This window comes from Vidua chalybeata, chromosome 23 (assembly GCF_026979565.1).
Source record: "Vidua chalybeata isolate OUT-0048 chromosome 23, bVidCha1 merged haplotype, whole genome shotgun sequence".
NCBI classification, from domain to species: Eukaryota; Metazoa; Chordata; class Aves; order Passeriformes; family Viduidae; genus Vidua; species Vidua chalybeata.
In genome coordinates this window covers 5110920-5126900 of record NC_071552.1, presented here as the reverse complement: position 1 = coordinate 5126900, position 15981 = coordinate 5110920, and positions in this window count along the sequence as shown.

Sequence of the window (15981 nt, the reverse complement as noted above, 5' to 3'; positions counted from 1 at the left end):
ACAGCTCAGCACAGGCTCCAGCCTCCCACCTCCCAAAAAACACCCTCTGCAACAGCCAGCACTGCAGCTTGTCCCCTGCAGCTGCCCCTGAGGAGCTCAGAGTGAGAACTGCAGGATTGCACAGGCTCAGAGAAGTCCAAGGCTCACAGCATCCTGCGTAGCCAGGGCCCGTAACGCTCAGTGCCTGGCAGCCCCTGGAGCCTCAGGGGAGGGTCAGCAGCAAGCAGGAGCTCAAACTCTCTTCACAAAACAGTATTAAACACCCAGCCAGCTGTGTGGTAAACAAAAACCACAAAGCCTTCAGCTGGGAGCTTCACAACATTCAGCAACACAACCTTGTGCTTCTCTGGACACCTGCAGTTAAAATTCAGTAAAGAAAACTCCAGCTGGTTTCCACCACCCATAAATTCAGCTAAACCCTCCCTTATCACACAAACAGCAACTCAGATGCAGCCAGAACATCCTCTGCTGTCATGTGGTAGCTCAGGATGCTCTGGTACAGAAAGGACCTGGGAACAAGGAAAAAGAGATGGGTAAGCCTTCAGAAAAATCAGGGTATAACATACTCACATTCTCCTTGCTACTCCTCAAGCCTTTAATCTCAGAGGTCAGTGCAAGTTTCTTGCCACAAAAAGGACATCAAACAGGCAAGAGCTGCCTCTCTCAATCTTTCCTGGGAAAACTCAGCTTCTCCTGAGCCTGATTTATATGACCTTGTGCCCTCCCACACCTGTGAGGACAGGTTAATTGGAGCCATAGGGTCAACCCTCCTTCTCTTCTGCAGGTGGTACAGTTTACTTTGTTAGCCCTCCTCCTCCTCCTTTCCCAAAGGGATGGCTCAGGGAACTGCCTTTGAGATGCACTTTAAAGCCTCTGTGTGACTGATGCTGGAAGATTGGGGAAGTTCTGTATTTTTCCACTTTATCTCAAAAGCTCCATAAGGCTCAGAGAGCAAGAGAACTTCTCTGAGCCACACTCGTGCACCTTCACTCACCACAGAACAGCACATTTAATGAACACAAAGCACTGATGTGCACTTCCAGCTGCAGCAGCAGGACACAGGCCCAGCCTGCGTGTGCACACACACCACCCACACGTGCACACCCCTGTGTGCAAGGGCTCTGAGCTCCCTCTGTGTTTGCCTTGGCCGCACAGCCTGCGCTCGCGGGCTGGGCCAGGAGATAGCCAGGCAAAGATAAACAGCAGACAGCTGCTGGGAGCCAGAGATTCTTGGTGATTAACAGCTGTGTGGAGCTCCTCAGCAGAGACCCCCGACCTCTGCCAGCCCTCCAGAGCAGCCTGCTTCGTTTCAGATTCCTGCTTGTCAGGAAAAGGCTGGGACTGATGGGAGGAATCCCAGAATCACCAGGCTGGAAGAGACCTTCAAGATCATTGAGTCCAACCCAGCCCCAACACCTCAACTAAACCCTGGCACCCAGTGCCACATCCAGGCTTTGTTAAACACACCCAGGGATGGTGACTGCACCACCTCCCCGGGCAGCCATTCCAGAACTTTATCACTCTTTCTGTAAAAAACATCTTCCTAATATCCAGCCTGTATTTCCCCTGACACAGCTTGAGACTGTGACCTCTGGTTATGTCAGTGCTGCCTGGAGAAAGAGCCCAACCCCACCTGGCCACAGCCACCTTTCAGGAAGTTGTAGAGAGTGATAAGGCCACCTCTGAGTCTCCTTTTCTTCAGGCTAAAAGTCTTTTCTCCAGGCTGAAAGTCACAGGTGGGAAACCTGGTGAGGAGAAGCCGCTGTCCAAAGCCCATCCCTTTCCCAGCACCTCATGCACAGCCATGATTCATTATTTCAACACTTCTGGAATCGAGGAAGGAATAGCAAAAAGCCTTTCTCTCCTGGTTTAACATCACCAAATACTCCAGAACAAGGTCCTGTAAATGTTTCACTTGGAGCTCTTGGCAAATGGGATCTTCTCTCCCAGCACAGGCATCCAGCAACTGACAGACTTGTCCTGGGAGAGGAGAAGCTGGGGAAAGGGGATTTGGAATAAGAATAGGGCTGGTAAATGGGGAAGACGAAAAAAAAATATATTATTACCCCTTCATACCAAGAGGGAACAGAATCTTAGAATCCCAGAATGGTTTGGGTTGGAAGGGAGGGACCTTAATCACACAATCATGGAATCAGAGAATCACCAAACCACAGAATCACCAAATCATGGAATCACAGAATCACAATCACACAATTCCAGACTCACCAGGTTGGAAGAGACCTTCAAGATCATCGAGTCCAACCCAGCCCCAACACCTCAACCAAACCCTGGCACCCAGTGCCACACCCAGGCTTGTTTTAAACACACCCAGGGATGGTGACCCCACCACCTCCTGGGCAGACAATTCCAAAAGCTCATCCCGTTCCATTTGGCAGGAACGCCTTCCACTATCCCAGGTTGCTCCAAGCCCTGTTCAGCCTGGCCTTGGAACACGTTAGGCCTTGATGCCTAATGACTGTAGCTTATCTTGTCTGAAGAGCAGCAGGAAGTTCCCAGTCTGACTTTCCCAGTGAGAAAGAGGGTTCTGTGGGATTCAGCAGGATTGCTGAGTGGGAATTCATCCCCTGCAGCAGAGCAGCAGCAGCCTGGGATGCCTTACACACCACTCCAGAGCCAGAGTGTTTTGGTGGAGAAAAGGGGAGAGAAGTGGGAAGTTTCTCACAATGCGACTATAAAAATAAAGTCTAGGGGTGAGTTAATAATGTGTGGCCTGAGAAAACAAACATCTCCCCATAAAGACCCTGGTTCAAATAAACTGGTGCTGTTGTCATTAAACCCCATCATCTGCATGTCTGTTTTCCACTGAGTCTGGTGTGAATTTAAAGGGACCACGATGTGGAGAAATAGCCCCCCAATACCATCCTTTGGGACACTTGGAAATCCAGATGTGGCTGAAAGACACCATGGCTTGGACTCATCCCTGCATCCCATTTGCAGTGAGGCTGAACATACAGAGCTGCAATTCCTTAAGAGTTTATGCAGAAAAGCTGCTTGTCTTCAAAATGCTGAAGCCTGAAGATTCTAAAAGGCCAGAAAATGTGAAAAGGCCTCTGAATCGCTCCTCCTTTCCTTACTCTCAGCTTTAGGTAAAGCTCAGACCTGAAAAACCAGGTCTAGTCCTAAGCCCCCCGAGCTCCATGGGGGAGTGGAGACCTCCACAGGCTCAGGTTGCCCTTTCACGCCTGACTGCAGCTCATCAAGGCCCAGAATCTAATAATGAACCAAGGAGGCCGAGGGCTCCCTCTGACAGCTTAACTGATGGCTGTAATTAGGGACTGGCCCACACAGCTTTTCATTAAGGACTTGTTAGGGCTGTTGTGGACAGACGCTGCTGCACAGCCAGGAAAAGCCACCCCAGCCCCAGCCTGCAGGGAAAGGGGAGCAGAACAGCTGGGAGCAAGCAGGGGGCTCTCTGTGCTCTCCTGGATTCCCACCTGGCCATCAGTGTGTGTTTGCAGTTCCATCTGGGTACACCCAAGCACGTCCTGATTTCACTGCGCAGTTGTTGTTTTTTAAATGTCTGCAGTGCCCTGGTTATTCCCCAGATGCTGGTGACTGCACTGGGCAGGGTCCGAGTCTCTGAGTCTTGAGGCTGTGCTTCCTCCTCTCCAGACATGCTGTGTGCCCCTAGAAGAGCCTGGCCCTCTCTTTCCTTAGCCCAGGGCTCGCTGGTTTTGGCTGAGATTCACTCCCCACCCTCCCTGAGTGCTGAGATGTCCCACCACAGCTGCAGCAATGCTGGTACCACAGGTGTCTGTACCACTTCCTCTCTTTTCCTTCATGGAAAAATTAAAAAATATTTACTTACATAGCAAAACCAAAGCAGACTAAGAAATAGACCCGTTTTCTAGGTGACAGGTAGAACAGAGTCCTCTGCCTTTCCTCCCTCTGCCTTTCCAAGCACTGGACCTGCTTCTCCTACATTCCAAACAGGTTTTTGGGGTCTGTTCGTTTGATTCTGCAGCTTCAACTTTTCTTACTCCAGGGCAACGTGTGCTCTTCTCGTAGCTGTTTTATAGAAGAACTTGTGATTCTAAATGGCAAAGTGAAGGAAAAGGAAGTAAACTGGTTATTGTGCCAGAAATGCTCCTGGCGCTCCTCCCAATTCTATTTTCCCTTCCATTATAAAGCTGGAATAAATCAAAGTGAGCAATTCACTGGCGAACTGATGAAAGGGGAGCAGAATCAGCACTCTGGTCCCTTGTACTGATATAAAAAAGGTGTAGTCCCATGCAGGCAACAGTTTGCCTGAATTACAAGTGGTGGGGATGGAGAATAGCCCTGGAGTGTTTATTAGCAGCCATAACCTTAATCAAATAACACTCAAGGATATGTAAAGAAATCTGTTCCACTGCAGCCTCCCAAGCCAAATAAAGGAGTAAATGGGACTTCTATCAAAAATCCCTTTTAAAACTCATGCACGCTGGGTTCTAAAAAAATATCTCCCTATTTCTTGGGGAACAGCCAAGGCTCCAGAGGAGCTGCCCTAGATCAAACCAGCAGCCCAGCGTGCCAGGCATTCAGCCTCTGCTGGAACCAGCTGCAGCACTGGAGAGGGTGATGCTCCAGGGGAACCTGCCTGCCTGGGACACGTGTGGGAGGAGGAGGATGAAGAGAATGCTCTCCCAAAGCACCAAGGCAGCTTGGATGGGGCTCTGAACAACCTGGCTTAGTGGAAGGTTGTGGCAGGCACATTCTTTTCTCTCTCGGGATTTTTTCATAGAGGAGCACAGAGAGAAGAAAGAGAAAACAATTTCTATTTCTGCTCCTTGATTTTCCCATGTGGAATGTGTTTGGAGGATTGTTTACCGGGGTGATTGCTTGATTGGATTCTGGTGAGGATTGTTTGAGCCTGGTGGCCAATTCAACCCACCTGTGGCTGGACTCTCAGAGAGGGTCACGAGTTGTGAGTTAGTTAGATATGGTAGTCAGAAATGTAGGTTTGTAGTTTTAGTATCTCCTTGAAATAGTATATTAATGTATTATAGCACAGTTATAATAAAGAAATCATTCAGCCTTCTGAGCTGGAGTCAGACATCAGCATTTCTTCCCACCGGGTTCACCTGCATTTACAATGGAAGCTGGCCCTGTCTGTGGCAGGGGGATGGAATGAGATGATTTTTAGGGTCCCTTCCAATCCAGACAATTCTGGGATTCCATAACCATCGGCCCCACAGGCATCTCCCAGGTCAGGGATCTTCACTTTGCACAGCAGGAGCCTCATTCACTCCCTCTCCCCCATCTATGGGGCTGCTTCAACAAGGCTTGCATATTATGTGGAATTACTTGGGGGAAAAAGAAAGGAAAGAAAAGAAACAGACTCTGTGTAATAGAGGTGCATGTAAATAATCACTGCCCTAATCCCCTCTGACAATGAAAGATATCCAACCAGAAATTGGTCGAGCCTGTAACTCAACCTGAAATTTAAGCACAAGGAAGTCGTGTCAAAAGGGGACTTGGGTTCCCATAAAAGCCTCTCTACTTCCAGACCCTGGGCCCCTTAGCCAAAAAAACAGAGCAAACTTCCAGACATAACATCTGAGAAGTGCAGGCCTCTCAAAGGGACTCGCTGGAGAGACAACCAGCAGGAAAACAAGCAGAGAGGAGGAAGCCCCCAGCCCAGATGAAGTACCTGCCAGGGAGCAGAGGCACACTTTCCATCAGAGCTGCAGCAGGCGCTGGGGCATTGTCCCAGGAGGGCTGGGGAAAGCCCTCCCGGGGAAGCCATTCCAGACTGGACAAAGCCCTGGGGAAATTCATGGCTGGAGTCTGTTCTCCTTTGCTCTTGTGCAGCAGCCTTGAAGTTGATGCATGACGGAAGAATCCAGCGTGGTGTAGGAAGAGGAGGCCCTGGGCAGAGAGGGGGGCATTGGTGACCTCTCTGGGGTTTCAGTTCTCTGGCTCCATCACTTCCATCCCACTAAGGACCCATGGAGTGCGAGGCATGGCACGGGCAGGGCTGGAAACCCTCCTGAAAGCAGCACATGGAGGGTGGGGGGACCTCCCCTCCTCTCTGTGCGAGGACACCTGAGGTGAGCACCTCCCTTGCAGCCACTGATGATGTCAAAAGAAGCATCAAGAGCCAAGTGTTGGGCTACTTTTAAGAGTAGAGGGCCAGCTTTTGCTTTTTCACAAAGGGAGAGAAGCCTTAGGAGGGCACTGTCTTTCCCAAGGCCAGCAGCCAGCCTGCCCCATTCCCTGTGTGCACCTTGCCTTGCCTGCCCTGCCTCAGCAACTCCTCATGGACTGCCAGAAACCAACCCAGGGCATTTTTCCAGGTGAGTCCAGGGTGTTTCAGTGCCCCCCCTCACAGCAATGTCCCATGGTCCATCAGAAAGATCCCTCAGGGGTGCAAGAACCTGTCATTGCTCTAGAGGAACCCCAAAGTTGAAAAAAAAAAGAGCACACCCAGAAATTTCCTCCAGAGCTGAGCCACGGGACTAGGGAGTGGTGGGGATGTGGAAACAGCATCACTGAATAACCAGACCTGTTAGAGAGCAGGTCATGGAGACATGGAATGGTTTGGGTTGGAAAGGACCTTAAAGTCCATCCAGTGCCACCCCTGCCAAGGGCAGGGACACCTTCCACCATCCCAGGGTGCTCCAAGGCCTGTCCAGCCTGCCCTTGGACACATCTTAGCCTTCGATTCCCAATGGCTGCAGCTGATCTTGTCCAAACCTGGCCTTGAACGCCTCCAGAAATGGCACAGCCACAATTTCTCTGGGCAACACGTGCCTCATCATCCTCACAACAAAGAACTTCCTCCTAGTGCCTAAATTTGCTGATAGCTGAACTTGCTTATGTTGGTTTCCCCCATTATTTCAAATTTTATGGAGCCCCTTTATCTTCAGATAAAAGCTGTGCTCCCAGTGCCTCCACGGCCCCAGCTGCTCCTGCCTCTGGCCTGTGCTGCTCTGCCTGCACTGCGAGCAGCATCACCCTGATGGAAGAGGAATTTCTAGAGGAGAGTGTTTGGAAAACAAGGAGCAGCCCACGGAGAGCAGAGCAGTTCAGCTGCAGGGCTGCACAGCTTCCCTGCGCTGGGAGCAGTGCTGGCTGCACTTCACCCCCTTTATCCAGACACAGGATTCCGCTGGTGTTGAATTCCCGCTGCGTGCGGCAGGATGCCTCCCCTGATCCGCCAGGCAGCTCCTCTCTGCTGGGTGGGAATTTCCAACGGGATGGGTTCTCATCGGAAAGTGCCAATACACTGAAATCAAAGCCCCTCGTGGGAATGTACCAATTTCAGGGAATCTTTCATGGGAAACTCTTCCTCAAGCCCAGGCTGGAGCTTTCCCCTTGGGAAGTGTGAGCAAGGGCTCTCCACATGCCACATGCCTGTCACTTGGCAGAGCTGGTGGTCCCTGGGGATGGGGACACCCTCACCCCTCTGTATTTTCTCCCCGCCATGTCCCCACCCCCAGGAGCCCTCACCGTGACGTTCGTGGCTCCACAGATTGATTTTAGCCCTAATAAATGCTGGAACCTCTGGGACACAGACCCTTCATCCCGAGGGCAGGGCGTTATCTCAGGTTGGATGTGAAGCCACGCTCGCTGGCGTGTTTCTCCTCTAAATCCTTTGTCCACCAGCTTTTCCTGAGAAAAACCAGGCAGAGCCTTGGGACTGCCCTGAAGGAGGGCTGGAAACGGGCTCAAATCTGGGAGAAGCTCCCATGCAGGAGCCGGGCTCTGTCCCGCACGGAGCTTGCAGGCTGTGTGGTGGCACGGTGCGGCTCCCGAGGGTCCCCTGGCCGCAGGGGCTTGCCCTGGTCCCTGCCATGGCCGAGACAACAGCACCATCTTGTGACTGCTCGGCCTGGGAAAGGATTTTAGGGATGACCCCGAAGCTCCCTCTCGTGGATCCTGCAGCCGGCGGGTCACAGCAGCCCAGATGTTCTCCGCAGGCTGGACTGGGCTTGGAGCCACCTGGGGTAGAGGAAGGTGTCCGTGCCCACGGCAGGGGCACAACGAGACGGGCTTTAAGGTGCTTTCCAACTTAAACAATTCTGTCATCCCACCATCCCTTGAATTGGAGGGTTGGGAACAGCCGTGAGGGCAAACGCAGCTTTGCAGCTTGCCTGCTCCCCAGACAAAAAATTTTGGAGAAACCACTCCTGGGCACGGCAGGACATGGCATGTCCACTCCCAAGTCCACCCACAACACCCAGGATCCACATGGGGATAAGGTGCACGCAAAGATTTATCCTTGGGGTGGGCAAGGCTGGATCTGAGAGCTCAGACTGCCCCTGTGGAGCACGACACACGGATTTAGGAGCTCCCAGGTCCACTTCATTAGTTCCCCAAAAATAATGTGAAGAGCTTGGGTCCCTCTTGAGGTGCTCAAAGCCAGGGGAGGTGTCTCCACCTGTCCCTGCAGTGCTGGGGCCCGCATCACAGCTCTTACAGGCTTAAACTGACACATTTTTGGGCAGTTTAAGGTTGCTTCAGGAGGATGCTCCCTGCAAACACACTGTTGCAATTATGCCAGTGCCTGCCAGGCTTCCACACCTGCAGGATCAGAGCTGGCACTTTAATGGGATTTGGGACAGTGCTGGAGGGGATGATGAGTGTATGAAGCGGTTCCTCTTCTTTCCCATGTGATTTCTTTCCCTACGTGAACCATTTTCTAATTTTGCATCATGATGAAATCGGGTCCTTCTGAAGTTTTCCCCCAGAAGGACCCAGAGGGCTCAGAGATTGCAAAACCTCCCGGTGCCACCTTATCTGCCAGTGCTTGTGCTGCACTCCAGGCTAAACACAGCTGCTGCCAAGCACAAGAGATGAACTTTCTCTCAAGGACAATACCAGCATAAGGAGCTTTTGAAAGGGTATTAGGAGCTTTAGATGTAGCTTTATTTCCGTGTTTGCCACCCCAGAGAAGGGCTGTAAGTGCTGCTCTCTCACGCTGGTCTCACACCCGGATGTTTCAGGGACCCTGTTGTGTGCTCCTCTCCCTCAGCCACATAATTCTCCTCTCAAGCCACAGCAAAGAAGTGCAGATTTTGCATAAATTCACAGAACCATCACAGTTGGAAGAGACCTGCTAGATCACAGAGTCCAACCACCAACCCAGCAACATCCTAATCACCCCATAACCATGTCCCCAAGTGCCACCTCCTGACACCACCACCTTCCTGGGCAATTTGTTCCAATGCCTGACCGATTTTTCAGCCAAACTTTTCAGATACCTGAACCTCCCCTGCTGCAACTTCAGGCTGTTTCCTCTGCTCCTTTCACTTGAGACATGGCAGAAGAGCCTGACCACCACCTCACCACACCCCCCTGTCTGAGAGTTGTAGGGAGAAATGAGGTGTCCCCTGAGCCTCCTCTTCTCCAGACTGAACAAACCCAGTTTCCTCAGCTCCTGCAGAGATTTCAGTCCTGTTCCCCTCCTTCCCTCCATTCAATCTGACTTTTTCATTCCTAATCATTGTGCTGTGGAACTGTTCTCAGCCTTCCTGCACCCTCTGCCTCCCTGGCCTATGCTCCTCTCCTGCTCCATGGAGACACTTTTCCAAGGCTGCCAGGACCTTTCCACACTGGACTTCAGCCTTGCCATATCCCTTGCAATGTGCACTGAACCTTCCAGGGAATATCCTGCCTGATGGCGTGCCAGCCTTGCTGTTGTCCACTATCGATGAGATAATGTCTCTCAAATCTGGATCTCTGACACAAGGACATCCAACCCCCTTTCCACTTGTGGCTGCATTCCAGTTTCAGGGCAGAAATGACCAGGAGAAATATGAGAAGTTAGTGACATTCTTGGCTTGGGAATTGTCAGCCTGGCGTGAAAAGGAATGAGATAAAAAGAGATCAGTGTTATTTTCAAGGCCTTGTTTTGTGATGCACTTGGGTACTCACCATTCCAAAGAGGCTTTTGGGCTCCAGGTGAACCTTGCCGAGGAGGGTGGAGCAGGTTATTTTTGTTGATGGAGCACACTGGGACAAGAACAGCCTTTAAAAAAGAATTGTGGGGCAGTGTGGCTGTTTATTCCCTGCACGCTGTTTTCCTTGAGACAGAAGAGCCAAGGCATGGACAGGAATGCATCCTGCTTTTCCAGGCAGGTGCTGGCAGGAACATTGCCAGAAAACATTGTGAGTGTCTGCCTCACAGGACAGGGGGATTTTCAGATGGTTCCCATGAATCTGGGATAAACCTCTTGGAGCATGCAAGGATGTGTTTAGAAGCGTGTTGAGGGTGGCAGCCAGAAAAGCAGTTTATAGAATTCACTTGCAGGGATGAAAGGAAAAGCTTAATGGTCTTGATGGAGCACTGGAGCCCAGAGCAGCCTTGGTACAACAAAGGCACGTTGGCTTTTGAGATAGTGATGAAGTGCAGTGCTGGGAACCACCCAGCAGTCATGCCAGGAAAGCTCCAGTGTCTTCATCACTTTGTCACAAAAGGAGCAAGGAGAAGCAATCTCCATCCTCTCAGAGTTCAGTTCCAACAGTGACTTCCTCTCTTGGCTGCACCCAGAGGGGCAGGGGAGGCGATCTGGGTGAGGAATCAGCGTGCAGTTTGGTGTTGGTGTTTGCAGCACGTGCATACTAGTGATGAGGGAAGAATCCAAGGCTTTTTGTTGGCCTAATCAGATAAAATCGTGCTGAAATCCCTACTGGTGCAGGAGCACGCTCCTGTCACACAGATGAATTCCTCCAGTGGCCCTGACTGTACAGGAGGCAGATAAGCACCAGAGCATCTGCTGAGGAGAGGAGATTACCCAGAGCTAATGCTCTAAGGGTGGCTGCAAACACGAGCAAACTGGAGAATGCTTTACAGACAGGGCATTCAGCAGCATTTTTGCAGTAAACAAGACACAAGAGCTCTTGGCCGTGGGAGGGAGGGGGGCTCAGCTCTGTCTGCTGTGCCAGGACTTGTGTCCTGCACCCTGTGCCAGCCAGGCTCAGAGAGGATGAGCCCCTGACCTGCCAACCTGACCTGATGTCACCCCAGCTCACCTCCCGTGGTTCTTTCACCCCATCCTGTACTCTGGGAGTGCCCGAGACACGCAGAAATGGCATCCCTTATCACAGAGCCCCAGAATGATTTGGGTTGGAAGGACCTAAAAGATGATCTCATTCCAAAATCCCTGCCATGGGCAGGGACACCTTCCACGAGCCCAGGTAAGTGGAATTCTAGTCCTTCTAGTGGAAGTCCAGTGGATTTCTCCAAGGGCTCACAGCTGCCCTTGGCACGCTGTGCATGTCTCAGCCTCGCAGCAATCAAGTGAAGCTATTAAATATCAATCACTTCCCATGAAGTTGATGTTTTTAATCCCCACGCTGCCTTCTCTTTTCACACACTGGTGACTGGGGCCTCTCCCCACTGTGAGGGCTTTTCCCCCCTTGCCTTATTTCTCCCTCCCACTCGCAGCCGGGAATTAAAAGACATAATAAAGAGCCCTTGAAGCGGATGGGGGGGTGGGAGTGGTGCATAAAAAAAAAAAAAAAAAGCAGGTTCCTTGTTGGAGCCAGGGATTCATCTGCCTCTCCCCGTGGAGATGAAGAGGCCCTTTCACCCCAGCAACCAGAAGGTTGAAGCTGGATATGCGCTCACCAGCACGGCCGGGGCTGGGAGCTGCCAGCCTGGGGTGTGACGGCGGCGACATTTCTACCCCAGATTAGAGGGCACGGTGCAAAAACCCATTACAGTTGCTGGGGAGACTGTCCCTTCATCAGGCTGCACGCTTGGGAGCGAGCTGGGGTAGCTATGGAACGGGGCCCAGCGTGGCTCCCAGCCCTCGCAGCAGATGAAGGTTAATCAGAGCTGCCCAGCCCGTGCCCACCGCGCTGTCCCAGCACAGAGCGGCCCCAGGTGGGAGCCCAGCGCCTCCAATATCCCCACCCAGTGCCCTGCTTTGTTCTCCGCTGCTGCCCGGCGATTTTCATTACAAATATCCTCTTATTATGGGCTCACGGAGGGAGAGGGAGGCGGGAGAGGGCCCACACAAAGAGAAAGAAAAGGCTGCTTGCTAGAAAAGCAGTAATTACAGGGCTGGGGATTCCTGGAGGAGGATTCATATGGATTCGACATGGCAGTGGTTCACACGTCCGGACCCTCCAGGGGCAAGCTCCTGGTTTGATTTCATTATCAGCAAGCTGGGCTGCCGGGAGGCTTCTGCCCTGAAATGAGCTCCCAAAAAGGGAAAGTTGCATTTCTTTCATTAGTGGCTTTGCAAGCAGTTTTGCTGCTGCCCCTAGAAGCCCCTGCATTTGCTCGGGCACGGGATGGGAGAGCACAAGTGCCACGAGTTGTCCTGTCAGCACCAGTTAGGATGGAAAAATGTTGCATATAGGTAAAGCCTTATAAAATAAGGGCCTTGTTACCCCTGTAAAATCATGGCTCAGGCCTGCTACTTCAGCTAAGCTGAAGAGGACTAAGGGAAAGTGACTCAGCTGCATTGGAGGTAGAAAAACAAGTTCCATAACCATTATGTGCTCACATTGTGGTGTATGGTGGCTGTTGAATTGTGTTTGTTATGGTTTAAAGCTATGTAACTGATCATAGGCTAAGTGTAAAAAGGCCTGGTTTTTGCAATGCAGCATCTTTCCTTCACACCTGCCTGGGGATTCTGTGTCGCTACGGACCCTCACCCAGAGGAAAACTTCTGACAGGATCCCAGAATGGCTTGGGTTGGAAGGCACCTCCAAGGTCATCCAGTTCCAGCCCCAGCATGGGCAGGATGGGCAGGGACACCCTCCATTATCCCAGCTTGCTCCAAGCTCTGTCCAGCCTGGCCTTGAACTTCCAGGAATGGGAATCCACATCTCTCTGGTCTGTTATTTATATGTGGCCACAATCTATTTTAGCAAAAGCTGGTGGACTCAACCCTTCAAGCATCTCCTAAGCCCAGACATGTGGAGACTCTGCTCTCACAGATAAATCAAATCTCTGTCCTTTTACAAGGGAGGTAAAACAGGATCCAGGTGTAAATGGATGCAGGTGAAGTCTCCCAGAAGCAAACCTGACCTTTATGTATTCACTTGTCACGGGTATTGTGTGATTTTTCCCCAGTTCAGGCCAGGTGGAGCAGCTCAGCACCCAGAGCTTGGCACTGTTGGGATGTTTGCACAGCTCTGGGTCAGGTAAAAACCCCATTTTACACCTGGGTGAAATGATGGCTCAGATTAACCAGGCCAAGTCCATGCAGGAGCTCTGAGAGAGCCCAGCCTGTCCCCTCCCTGCTCGGAAAGCGTGTTAGATACCTGTCCCCTTCCCTAATGCCTCCTCATATATTGGACACAAACCTGAAAGGGGGCCTGCCTGGGGCCACTCTACACCATTTCTCTGGGAAATGCATCTCAGGACCAGATTTGCACCTTGCTTGGTGCTTTGCCAACAACTCTGGGACACCTGCAGGACACTTAGCAGCGGCAGGGCTGACGATGAGACAGAAACCTCAGGGGAAGATGTTTCTGCCATTAGAACACACACTTTTAGGCAAGTTACCTTGATCCTTTGTGGTTTTATGATGTGCACAAGACAAGGACCAGCACATCAATGCACTCTGCAGTCCCAGAGGTGAGTACAGTCATTTATTTGATGACAAACAGTAAGAGATCTGCTGTCATGGACAGAACCCCCAGGAGCAGAAGTCACTTCATCCCCTGTAAGCTCACAAACAGCATCTACCTCTGCACTTGTGGGTGTCTGAATCCATTATTCTTGGAACAAATGCAAACTGAAGTCTGGGTTTCAGGTAACACAAATATCCTAAAAAAAATCCCAGAATGGTTTGGATTGGAAGGGACATTAAAGCTCATTTTGTCCTTACCATGGGCAGGGACACCTTCCACTGTCCCAGGCTGCTCCAAGCCCTGTCCAGCCTGGCCTTGGACACTTCCAGGGATCCAGGGGCAGCCACAGCTGCTCTGGGCACCCTGTGCCAGGGCTGCCCACCCTCCCAGGGAAGAATTTCTTCCCAATATTTAATCTAATTCTATCCTTCAGCTTTAGGCCATTCCCCCTTATCCTGTCCCTACACGTCCTTGTGGAAAGCCCTTCTTCAGCCTTCCTGGAATCTCCCTTAGGTGCTGGAAGGTGAGCTCTGGAAATGAGTCCCAGGTTAATGGTCTGGCTCCTCACGACGACAGGCTGACTCCCAAACTCAGACCCCAGCCCAGCATTTGCTTTCCAAACACGCCCAATGTTGCTTTGGTTCTCTCTCTTAATTCCCATCGTCTTTTCTTTCTCTTTATTTACTTCTTAATTTCCATGGGTCTTAATTTCCTGCACCCCGAGCCCTGCTGAGCCCAGGCAGTGCCTACATGGGATTGCCCTCCACAGCCTTTCCCTGCTCAGGGAAAGGTCAGGGATGGAGGTTAGTGTGGCGAGAAGAAAGGCAGCAGCAGCCAGACAGAGAGCTCTCATAAAGGTCTGGCTGTGAGCCTCTCTGAGAAAATGTCAGCTTGGGGAGGCTGTAACAGCTTTAATCTGCAGTACAAGGGGATTAAAAGACTCGTTCTCACAGGACAAAAGGGAACGGAGGGAGCGGAAGGAGCGGAACAAGGGGAGAATGAAGCCTGCAAGGGGAGGAAGGGAGAAAGTTAAAGAGCTCAACTCTAAAGAGCATCGGGGCTTAAAGAGCTCCGGCTTGGAGTGTAATAAATGTGAAGTGGCCTGCACAGAAAAGGGGCTCTGGCCAATGGCTTGGCTTTGCTTTTTCACACTAAGCACACACACTTCAGGCTGCTTCAGGCAAGGCAACTTGTTATGTTTGGCTTTGTTGATTTTCAGGGGCAAAGGAGTAGGAGGGGGAAGCAGAAGGTTAATGAGGCTCTGCCAGATGCGACACTCCAGAGGAGCAGTGGGCACTCTGTGTTTTAAACAGTGCTTTAGGGGCTTTGATCCTCACCCCTGCTGCCCCTCAAACCCTCCTTGTCCTCGAGGGCCGGGGCAGAGTGGAGGGGCCTGGGAACAGGAAGGAAGTGCGTGGAATTGCGGGATGCTGTCCTCAAGTACTGCTTGAGCAACCTTTTCACCCGTCAGCAAGGCTGGGAGAGGAAGAGGGGCATTGAAAGGATAAGGAAAGAAGGGAACTTTAAATACTTTTCAAAAGGAAAATGAAAAATAAAAAAACCAAATCAATGCATTAGTTGCAAGAGATGTAAAGGCCAAGGAGCCACCAACACAGACAAGGAGCTGTGCTCCAGCAGGAAAGCTCCAAACCAGCTCAGGTACTGCAGGAAATGGGGGCTCTCAGGGCTGCGCCTCAAACCAACACTGGGCTGCTCTGCCTGATCAGCAAGGTTTGCACATGGCAAGTGATCGTGAAGGCAGGAGGTCTTTTCCCCCATCAAGGATGTATTTTTATCTCCCAAAATCTTTGAAGAAATGACAGGAGAGGAAGATAAGACACCCATGAGTTCTGAGTTTCTCCCACGAACACAGTCACCAGCCTCAGGAGAGCCTCAGGGGAGAAAAGCAGGTTTCCAGCAGGCACTGAATTAACCAGGGCTGTATCAAGTTCTCTCATCTTCCACGTTACCCACCTTCCCAGCTCCACAGCCTTACAACCAGGAGAGATGCTCCAGAAGAACACCAGGCACAGTCAAATAGATGTCCAAAGCAGCTTTTCCTTGTTTTAGCAGCTCAGCACAGTGCCGGGGCCTGGCTGGTGCTCTGTGCACAAATTCCACTGAGAGGGGAAAAAAACCAACTTTGTAACATAATAAGCAAGTTCCAGACAGGAATTAAAGAGTATAGCATATCCAGTGGAGACAGGGGCTGCAGTGGCATTAAGGTAGGAAGAATATAATTACCTGACCTGGACTGTGGCCAGGATAATGATATTCATTTATTTCAACAAAGCCAGAAGTGCCAAAACCTGGATTTTCCATTTAAACCCAGAAGATGGCAAATTACAGCACCCTGATTTCATTCCTCCAACTTTTGGCTGGACGGAACAGTCTTGCTGATAAGGGTGAAAAATGAACACCCACCTGAGAGGCCACGATGGG